Genomic DNA, 11,098 nt, shown 5'->3' with positions numbered 1-11,098 from the left:
AGAAGAGGCGCCTTTGGGTGGCAGTGGTGGCAGCGACGAGGAGAGGTACAGATTAAGACCTGGGACCCCAACTACATAAAGGACTCCGGGCTGAGGAACCCACACCGCGTGGCAGGAGTCCCCTCTCCACCTAGACTCCGGCCCGGAACTGGACCCGGATCCTGCAGTCTCCCATCCCACTGACGCCAGCGCCCCCTTTCAGGACGTCCAGGCCCAAATCTTGGGTTCCTCGGAGGCTGGGTGTCCCTCCTTCCCCACTTGCCAACCTGACATGTCAGCAAGCCACTCCTCACGTCTGGCTGCTCAGGTGGGTGGACGTGGCTCAGCGCCAGGGTTTTCACCCTCTGCAGGGTGGCGGCTTTGGGTCGGATTATGTATCCTCTGCCTGGAAATTACACCTTTAATAAGGGAAACCCTACTGCCTCCTTGGGGAGCTGCTGGAGTGATTTAGATCTTATTCCGTCCTCCTAAGGATTTTGATTTCAGGGAACAGGGGTTGTGGCTGAAATTAATAATGAACATATCTGTGGAGGTTTGTCCTACATAAGAAGTTCAGGTACATTTCAAGATTTCTTTTTCTCCGACTTTTAAAAATGAAATTGGGGGAGTTGGGCAGTAACGCAGAGGGTTAAGAGCACATGGCGCAAAGCTCAAGGACCGGCATAAAAACCCCGGTTCGAGCCCCCCCTCACCTGTGAAGCAGGTCTGCAGGTGTTTATCTTTCTCTCCTCCTCTCTCTGTCCTATCTAACAACGACGATATCAATAACAACAACAATAACTACAACAACAATAAAAAACAACAAGGGCAACAAAAGGGTAAATAAATATAATTTTTTAATCCGAATTTGGGGGGTCGGACGGTAGCACAGCGGGTTAAGCGTACGTGGCGCGAAACGCAAGGACCAGCTGAAGGATCCGGGATTGAGCACGGCTCCCCACCTGCAGGGGGGTCGCTTCACAAGCCGTGAGGCAGGTCTGCAGGTGTTTATCTTTCTCTCTCCCCCCCCATCCCCCCGTCTTCCTTTCCTCTCTCGCTTTCTCTCTGTTTTATCCAGCAGCAACAACAGCATGGGCAACAAAATGGGAAATAATGGCCTCCAGGAGTAGTGGGTTCTTAGTGCAGGCACCGAGCCCCAGCGATAACCCTGGAGGCACAAAAAAGGGGGGGGATCGGGCGGTAGCGCAGCGGGTTAAGCACACGTGGTGCAAAGCACAAGGACCAGCCTGCTCCCCACCTGCAGGGGAGTTCCTTCTCAGGCAGTGAAGCACGTCAGCAGGTGTCTATCTGTCTTCCCCTCCTCTCTTCATTTCTCTGTCCTATCCAACAACGATGACATCAATAACAACAACAATAATAACTACAACAATTAAAAAAAACAAGGGCAACAAAAGGAAATAAATATTTTTTAAAGTAACAATTAAAAAAAGAATTTGATTTATAGCCTTACTCTGACTTTTTGTAATATATATAATATAATATATATGACAACTTTCTTTTTTAAATGTTTTGAAATTCTTTTTAATTTTTTTATAATTTTATTATCTTTATTTATTTGATAGAGACAGTCAGAAATTGAGAATAAAGGAGGAGACAGAGAGGGAAAGAGACAGAGAAAAACCTGCAGAACTGCTTCATTTTGAAGCTTTCCTCTGCAGGTGGGGACTGGGGGCTTGGATCCAGGTCCTTGTGCACTCTAGGGTGTGCACTCAACCAGGTATGCCACTGCCACTTCCAATTCTTTTTAATTAAATAAGTTATTTATTGTTGGATAGAGACAGAAAAAAATTGGGAGGGGAGGGGAGGATAGAGAAGGAAAGAGACGGAGACACCTGCAGCCCTGCTTCACCACTTGTGAAGCTTTCCCCCTGCAGGTGGGGACCAGGGACTTGAGTCCGGGTCCTTGTGCACTGTAGTGTGTGCACTTAGCCAGATGCACTACCGCCTGGCCCTGACTCTTAGTATTTTCTCCCTTTCCTTCTTTCTTTCTTTCTTTCTTTCTTTCTTTCTTTCTTTCTTTAAGTTTTTATTTATAAAATGGAAACACTGACACGACCATAGGATAAAAGGGGTACAATTCCACACAACTCCTACCATCAAATCTCCATAACCCATTACCTCCCCTGATAGCTTTCCTATTCTTGAACCCTCTGGGAGCATGGACCCAGGGTCATTATAGGGTGCGGAAGGTGGAAGGTCTGGCTTCTGTAGTTGCTTTCCTGCCAAACATGGATGTTGACAGGTCTATCCATACTCCCAGCCTGTCTCTCTCTTTTACTAGTGGGGCAGGGATCTGGGGAGATGGGGCTCCAGGACACATTGGTGGGGTCGTCTGCCCTGGGAAATCCGGTGGGCATTACGGTAGCATCTGGAACCTAGTGGCTGAAAAAGAGTTAAGATAGAAAGCAGAGCAAATTGATGACTAATCATGAACCTAAAGGCGAGAATATTGTGGATGGAGATTTGGGGTCTCCATTTTGGAAAAAGCTAGTAGGTCTATTCTAAGTATATCCCAAGGGACCCATGATCCAACTAGTTTTTGCTTACACCTGACATCTAATATGCAGGTGACCTAAGCTATTGTCTGGGGGAATGGTGTCTTTTTATTTTCAATCTAAAATGATCGTGTCAGTGAACCACCGAAATTGCTGTATTTGGGGCCCGGTGGTGGCACACCTGGTTAAGCGCACACATAGCAGTGAGTAAGAGCCCAGGTTCTTGCCCCTGGTCCCCACCTACAGGGGGAAAGCTTCACGAGTGGTGAAGCAGGGCTGCAAGTGTTTCTCTGTCTCTCTCCTTCTCTATGTCCCCTTCCCCTCTCAATTTCTCTATGTCTCTAATAATAAAATAAAATTTAAAAAATTTAAAAATAGAATAAAATTGCTGTATTCCTTTTTTTTCTTATTTATTTATTTATTTATTTTTATTCACCACTCCTGTCACTAAAGGTCTGTGTCCCCATCCCCACACCCATGGATAACCGCTATAGTTCTCCCACAGTCTTTAAAATTGGTTGACTTTTTATTTATTTATTTATTTATTTATTTTCCCCTTTTGTTGCCCTTGTTTTTTATTATTATTGTTGTTGTTGTTGTTGATGTCGTCTTTGTTAGATAGGACAGAGAGAAATGGAGAGAAGAGATGAAGACAGAGATGGGGAGAGAAAGATAGACACCTGCTGACCTGCTTCACTGATCCCCCTGCAGGTGGGGAGCCAGGGCAATTAAGTGACAGACTGCCTTTGTCTGTTTCTGCCTACTTTGTAACAGTGAAACAAACTGCTCCCTCCACCTCTTTGGGGAGGTGGACCACAATAAAACTGTGTACTTTTCCAAGGTGTGAAGGTGCGAAAGAGAACTTCCCAGAGTGATCAGGAGTCTCCTATACACCGGTGTAATAAACTCCTCTCTTTCACCAAGCACTAGCTCTAGTCTTGTGCTTTGGGGATCATTTCTGCAACACTAGCCCATTATTCCTCAAACTATACCTAGACCTCTCCACAGCTTCATTAAAAAATAATAATAATAATAAGTAAATAAAAATAAACAGTCAGGGTGAGGCAGATAACATAGTAGTTTGGCAAAGTTACAAAGTCCTAGATTCGAACCTCCTTACCAGCGTAAGCCAGAGCTGAGCAGTGCTCTAGTATCTCTCTCTCTTTCTCTCATTCTTGTAAGTAAACAAATAATTTAAACAAGAAAACTATCATTTCCACTCTCAGGGTTCTTCCTGGAACTAGAAGCTAAGCCTAAAACAGCAGTGCATTGATACAGTAAGTCCTGGTAGAGCGCCCTTATATGTCCCGGATTCCTTCTCACAGAGCGACCTCATAAAGTCTCCTGCTCTCAGGACTCCGGTTTGGGACCCAGAAATCCGCGCTGTCCCCACAGGCCCCTGGGCAGGGTGGGCTTCTTCACTGGGCGGTGAATCTTGGGGGACGAAGGGAGCCTAACCGGCCTTAGGTTTCCACTGGGCCCCCCATCTGCTGAGTCTCGCACGGTGGCTCCCCGGTGGCTCCTCGGGCGCTGCCACCAGACGCGGGCGAGGAGCTCGGCTGGTCCAGGCTGTTCTGCGGTCCTTTCAGCTGGTTTCCTGGGACAAAACTAACCGCTCGCCGCTGTTAGCTTTCAGGTTTTCCCAGGCTGTACGATTGTGTGACCCTCCCCCCCCCGTCGTCCTTCCCCCACCCCCACCCCCGTCACGCCTGACTGCAGCCGCCAAGCGTCTATAGGTGCTTACTGTCTAGGGCCTGCAGCATAAGTCGTACACATTGTCTCTGTGGCGCAATCGGTTAGCGCGTTCGGCTGTTAACCGAAAGGTTGGTGGTTCGAGCCCACCCAGGGACGCAATGGCCTTTTTAAACCCATTCTGTATGCTTTGTGTTCTCGAACCATCTGCATAATTGTGGGTGTAAAGTTATTATCATCCTGCCTTCTGTTCTTATCCACTTCAACGCTGTTAAATCTAGGGTTACTTTGTTCTATTGTTCTCATAGAATATCTTCTGAACATATATATGTTTGTGACTATGCATGTGGAACTTCGGCCTCCAAGAAGAGACAGAACAGTCTACACTGTGTCCAGATAAAATCTTTATTCTCAGTGGCCTGGAAGGTGGTACAATGTGTAAAGCTTTGGAATTTCAGGCATGGGGTCCTGAGTTCAAAAACTGACACCTCATGCATTTGATAGACATCATGTGGTCCTTTCTTTTCCTCCTCTTGCTCTTGCTCTCTAAATAAAATGTTGGATAAATATTAATTTATATTAATATTTAAAATAATATTAAAATAAATGAATAAATAAATGTAGCTTAATTTTAGTTATTCATTTATTTACTTATCTTTACCAGAACCACTCAGCTCTGGCTTGTGGCAGTGCAGGGAATTGAATCTGGAAGTTCAGAGCCTCAGGCACAGAAGACTTTTTTTTTTTTAGTTTGTAATGAAACAAGCATAACCATTTTTGTTTTATTTATCTAGATATTTATTTACCAAAGCACTGCTGAATTCTAGCCTATAGTGATGTGGGGGGATTGAACCCAAGGCTTTGGAGCTTCAGAAAATCTTTTGAATAACCATTATGTTGTCTCCCCAATCCCCATAATTTATTTCTAAGTATTTATAGAGTATAGAAAACTGGCAACGGGGGCCAGGTGGTGGTACATCTGTTTAAGTGCTCACATTACAGTGCACAAAGGCCTAGCTTCAGGCCCCTGCTCACCACCTGCAGGGGGAGATCTTCTTGAGTAGTGAAGCAGAGCTGTAGGTATCTCTCTGCCTCTCACCCTCTCCATCTACCCCTCCCCTCTCAATTTTTCTCTGTCTCTGTCAAGAGAAAACTGGCAATGCAATGGTAGCATAATATTATTTATATACTTCTCACTTTAGTAAGTCCAGAAGACATGCTTTCCACAGAAGTCATGCCAAATTAATTTCCAATTTAGTTTCTTTACTTTTTAAACATCTTTCCATTTTTTATTTGAGTGGATTACACAATTGTAGGATTACTCTAGATTATTTTCCACTTTATCAATTATTTTCTTCATGAATTTGCCAATGCAACAGTCTTATTTATTTATTTCTTTATTTTCCCTTTTGTTGCCTTTTTTGTTTTTCATTGTTGTAGTTATTGATGTTGTCATTGTTAGACAGGACAGAGAGAAATGGAGAGAGGAGGGGAAGACAGAGATCAGGAGAGAAAGATAAGACACCTGCAGACCTGCTTCACCTCCTGTGAAGCGACTCCCCTGCAGGTGGGGAGCTGGGCACTCGAACCGGGATCCTTACACCGGTCCTTGCACTAGACTTTCAATTCTAATTGTCTCCAGAGAACATTAGAGTGGTCTCTTTGCTTCTGGCCAGGTAGTTTGTACAAGGGGAGAAAAGTCTTTCTGGCTCCAAGTGTTTTCTACTCTTTTAAAATAAATACTGGTTTTGTGGCTGGGAGGTAGCACACTAGATAAACTATTGAACTTGGAAGCATGAGGTCCTAAGTGTGATCCCTGGTATCACATGTGCCGGTGTAGGGGTAGATAGTATAACGGTTATGCAAAGAGACTATCATTCCTGAGAAGTCCTAGGCTCAGTCTCCTGCACCACTGTAAGACAGAACTGAATTAAAAAATATATATATATATACGGGATGATCTCACTCTCAGGCCGAAGTTGAAAAACAAGATTAGAAAAGAAAACACAAGTCGAACCTGAAATGGAATTTGAGTATTACACCAAAGTAAAAGACTCTGGGGTGGGTGGGTGGGTGGGTGGGGAGAATACAGGTCCATGAAAAATGATGAGTGAAATAGTGGGGGTTGTATTGTTAAATGGGAATCTGGGGAATGTTATGCATGTAAAAAAAAAAAAAAAAAAAGAAGTAGAAACGCGAAGCAGAAATGACTGAGTTTAGAGTATGGCACCAAAGTAAGAAAGCAGAAGTACACTAGAGTTTGCTGTGAGTACCTCCCTAATACTTCCTCTCCACTTTTCCAAACTTTGGGTCCATGATTGCTCAACAATTTGTTTGGCTTTGTTTGTTAACTCTCTTTTCAGTCACCAGGTTCCAGGTGTCATCAGGATGCCGGCCAGACTTCCCTGGATTGAAGACCCCACCAATATGTCCTGGAGCTCAGCTTCCCCAGAGACCCACCCTACTAGGGAAAGAGAGAGGCAGACTGGGAGTATGGACCAACCAGTCAACGCCCATGTTCAGCGGGGAAGCAATTACAGAAGCCAGACCTTCTACCTTCTGCAACCCACAATGACCCTGGGTCCATGCTCCCAGAGGGATAGAGAATGGGAAAGCTATCAGGGGAGGGGGTGGGATATGGAGATTGGGCGGTGGGAATTGTGTGGAGTTGTACCCCTCCTACCCTATGGTTTTGTTAATTAATCCTTTCTTAAATAAAAAAAAAAAAAAAGACATGTCCCAGAGTGATGTCCTGGTTCATTCTATCAATCTATCAGCTATATATCTCTGTCTTTCTAATAAATAAATAAATAAATAAGTAAATAAATATTGGCTTTGCTTTTATTTGATAAGACAATCTAATTGCCTATCCTCCCTCCTCTACTGTGGGAAATTAGCATGCAAATAACTGTCTATAATATTTATTGACAGATTTTTCCCCATGTCTAAAAAAAATAGTTCTTCTAAGAAATATCATGAGCATCTACAGAATCTTCCATATGACAGGCACCTCTTATGGCACTGAAACCTTAAACTATTGGTCCACATTCTGTCAGTGCACCTGTTGAGTTGGAAACTGAGTCTTTCTTTCTCATTGTTTTCTTCCATCAGTATGAGATTCTGTTGCATGTGTGTGTGTGTGTGTGTGTGTTACTTCCCCCATCACTCATGAAACATCCCCTGTGAGAATGTCTTACATCGGAAAATGTAGCAGCAAGTAGTCCAGGAGGTGGCACAGTGCGTATGGCATTGGACTGTCAAGCATGAGGTCCTGAGCTCAATCCCTGGCAGCACATGTAAACAGAGTGATGTCTGGTTCATTCTGTCTCTCCTCCTATCTTTCTCATTAATAAGTAAATATATTTTTTAAAAAAATCTTGAAAGAAAGAAAAGGTAGCAGCAACAAATGCTGGAGAGGTTGTAGGGACAAAGGAACCCTCCTGGGGGCCAGGTGTTGACTCACCTAGATGAATACACATGTTGCAATGTATAAGGACATGGGTTTGAATCCCAGGTCCCCACCTGCAAGGGGGAAGTTTCACAAGTGGTGAAGGAGTGCTGCAGGTGTCTCTCTGTCTCTTTTTCTCCCATATCCCCCTTCCTCTCAATTTCTGACTGCCTCTATCAAGAAATGAAGATAATTTAAAAAATTATTTTAATTGGCTCCAGGCCAATTTTACTTAAGAGAGAGAAAAAAAAAGGAGCCTTCCTGCACTGCTTGTGGGAATGTAAATTAATCCAATCTCTGTGGAGAACAGTCTAGAAAACTCTCAGAAACTTAGAAGGGGACCTACGCTATCACCCCACAATTCCTTTCCTGGGGATAAATCCTAAGGAACCAAACCCACCCACCCAAAAAGATCTGTATATGCCTATGTTCACAGCAGCACAATCTGTAACAGCCGAAACCTGGAAGCAGCCCCGGTGTCCAGCAACTGATGAGTGACTGAGTAAGTTGTGGTATATATACCACATACATAATGGAATACTACTCAGCTATTAAAAATGGTGATTTCACCTTCTTCACCTCATCACTTGGATGGAGCTTGAAGGAATCATGTTAAGTGAGATAAGTTAGAAAGAGAAGGATGAATAAGGGATGATTTCACTCAGAGACAGAAGTTGAAAAACAAGAACAGAAGAAAAACATTAAGCAGAACTTGAACTGGAGTTGGTGTGTTGCACCAAAATAAAAGACTCTGGGGTTGGGGGGAGGGTTCAGGTCCTGGAACATGATGGCAGAGGAGGACAGGGGGTGGGGTGGTGGTGGTGGTGGTGGTGGTGGGTTGAATTGTTATGTGGAAAACTAATAAATGTTATGTATGTACAAACTATTGTATTTAACTATTGACAGTAAACCATTAATCCCCCACTAAAGAAATTAAAATACAAGTAAAAATATTAAAAAATTTAAATCACATGATCCTTATCAACTGATGCAGAAAAAGCATTTGATAACATCCAACATCCATTTATGGAAAGGCCCTCAAGAAATTGGAAGTGAAAGGAAAATTTCTCAACATAATAAAGCTTATATATGACAAACCCCCTAAAGTCATGAAGTGGGCAAGGATGTCCACTTTCACCATTATTGTTCAGTAAACTTCTAGAAGTCGTTGCCATCGCAACCAGGTAAAAGAGAGATATCAATGGGCCAGGCAGTGGCACGCCTGGTTGAGTACACACATTGCAGTGCACAAGCACCCAGGTCAAGCCCCTGGTCCCTACCTGCAGGAGGAACGCTTCATAAGTGGTAAAGCAGGGCTGCAGGTGTCTCTCTGTTTCTCTCCCTCTATCTCTCTCCCTCCCCTCTCAATGTCTCTCTGTCTCCATCCAATAATAAAACAATTATATATATAAAAGAGATACCAAAAAAATTCAGATAGGAAAGTATGAAGCAGATGATATCCCGTTATATCTAGTGGACCCCAGAAACTCTGCCCAAAAAGCTACCAGTAATCATCAACACATTGAATACAGTAACAGGTTGCAAAATCAATACTCATAAATCTGTGGCATTTCTTTATACAAATGATGGGCCAGAGGATAAAGAACTCAAGGAAGCAATCCCATTTACATTTGCATCCAAAAAGATAAAATCCCTGGGAATAAATCTAACAAAGGAGGTGAGGACCTTTTCAATGAAAACTACAAAACAGTTTTTTTGTTTTTGTTTTTAGATAGGGACTACAAGAAATTGAGAAGAGAAGGGGAAACAGAGAGACACCTGGCGGCCCTACTTTACCACTCATGAAGCTTTCCCCCTACAGGTGGGGGCCAGGGCCTTGAACCTGGGTCCTTGTACAGACATGTACCCCAGGTGTTGGGAACTGCACAATTTTGCATAGAAAGGACACGCAGATCAGCACATAACTGCAGCTAGGACCACCTAAAACCAACCTAGTCCAGCCATGAGGTTCCAGAGACCACCAGCCAGTTTTATCCGTGCCAGGTGAATCAATCGTGAAGCTCCACCTGGAAAGCTTAGAGAGTAGTGAAGCAGCAGATATTTCTCTTTCTCTCTCCATCTCTTTATCCCCCTCCCCCCTCCATTTCTCTCAGAGAACCAGACAATCACTCTGACATATACAATGCGGGGGGGCGGGGGGGTGGTGGTGGTGAACTTGGGACCTTATGCTTGAGAGTGTAGGGCTTTATCCACTGTATCCACTTTATCCACTGTATCCAAGCCACAACTTAATTTTATTTGTTTACTTATTTATGCATTTATTTTTATGAGAGCATGGCTCATCTCTGGTTTATGGTGGTGTAAGGTCTGAACCTAAATCCCTGTAGCCTCTGATAACCAGTATGCTATACCCATCACTTACTTTTTCTAATAACTCTTCTTATTTATTTATTTATTTATTTATTCTCCATTTTGGAGCCCTGGTTTTTTATTGTTGTTGTGGGTTTTTTTTTTTTAAAGGATTTTATTTATTGATTGATGAGAAAGATAGGAGGAGATAAAGAACCAGACATCACTGGTACATGTGGTGCCGGGGCTTGAACTGAGGACCTCACGCTTGAGAGTCCAACGCTTTATCCACTGCGCCACCTCCCGGACCTGTTGTTGTGGTTATTATTGTTGCTGTTATTGATGTCGTTGTCATTAGATAGGACAGAGAGAAATGGAGAGAGATGGGGAAGACAGAGAGGGGGAGAGAAAGATAGACACCTGCAGACCTGCTTCACTGCCTGTGAAGCGACATCCCTGCAGCTGGGGAGCTGGGGCTTGAACTGGGATCCTTACACCAGTCCTTGTGCCTAATAACTCTTCTTCTTCTTCTTCTTTTTTTTAATATTTATTTCATTGTTGTAGTTATTGTTGTTGTCTAATAACTCTTCTTAACACACTTGTACTTGCTGATCATTCTCATATTTGGTTAAACTTTTCATAATTCTGTAAGAACCAGGAAGACTCAATATGGGTAAAAAAAAAAAAAAAAAGGAAGGAAAGAAAGAAAGAAAGAAAGAAAGGAAATTATCTAGTTAGGCTCCTGAGAACATAGGATAATGGAGTTTTTTAAGTTGCTCATCTGAGTCTTTTGTGAGAATTTGCACCAGACTGTGCTACCTATCTCCTCTATTTTTACTTATTTTCTTAGCCGAGCACTGAATGGTGATGTCTTATCATGGTGTGGGAAATTGGGTTTTGGAGCCTTTGGGTATTAAAGTCTTTTTGTATAACAAGTATGCTGTCTCCCCTACCTGCCCATCTCTCCTGTGCTTTCATATACATTTTGAAAAAATTATTTATTTTCCCTATTGTTGCCTTTGTTGTTTTTTATTGTTGTCGTTATTGTTGTTGTTGATGATGATGTTGTCATTGTTAGAAAGGACAGAGAGAAATGGAGAGAGGAGGGGAAGACAGAGAGGGGGACAGAAAGATGGACACCTGCACAACTGCT

The 11,098-nt window shown here is 43.2% G+C and overlaps 1 non-coding gene across 1 annotated transcript; it reads left to right on the top strand.

Annotated features, from left to right (window-relative positions):
- Positions 1 to 4,272: 4,272 nt before the first annotated feature.
- On the top strand, positions 4,273 to 4,346 carry TRNAN-GUU (transfer RNA asparagine (anticodon GUU)). The gene has a single exon. It is a non-coding gene; the product is annotated as a tRNA-Asn (tRNA).
- Positions 4,347 to 11,098: the final 6,752 nt, after the last annotated feature.

The sequence above is a fragment of the Erinaceus europaeus genome, chromosome 11, assembly GCF_950295315.1.
Source record: "Erinaceus europaeus chromosome 11, mEriEur2.1, whole genome shotgun sequence".
Taxonomy (NCBI): Eukaryota; Metazoa; Chordata; class Mammalia; order Eulipotyphla; family Erinaceidae; genus Erinaceus; species Erinaceus europaeus.
Note: the sequence above shows the minus strand (reverse complement) of the source record. Positions and strands in the feature narration are given on the sequence as shown.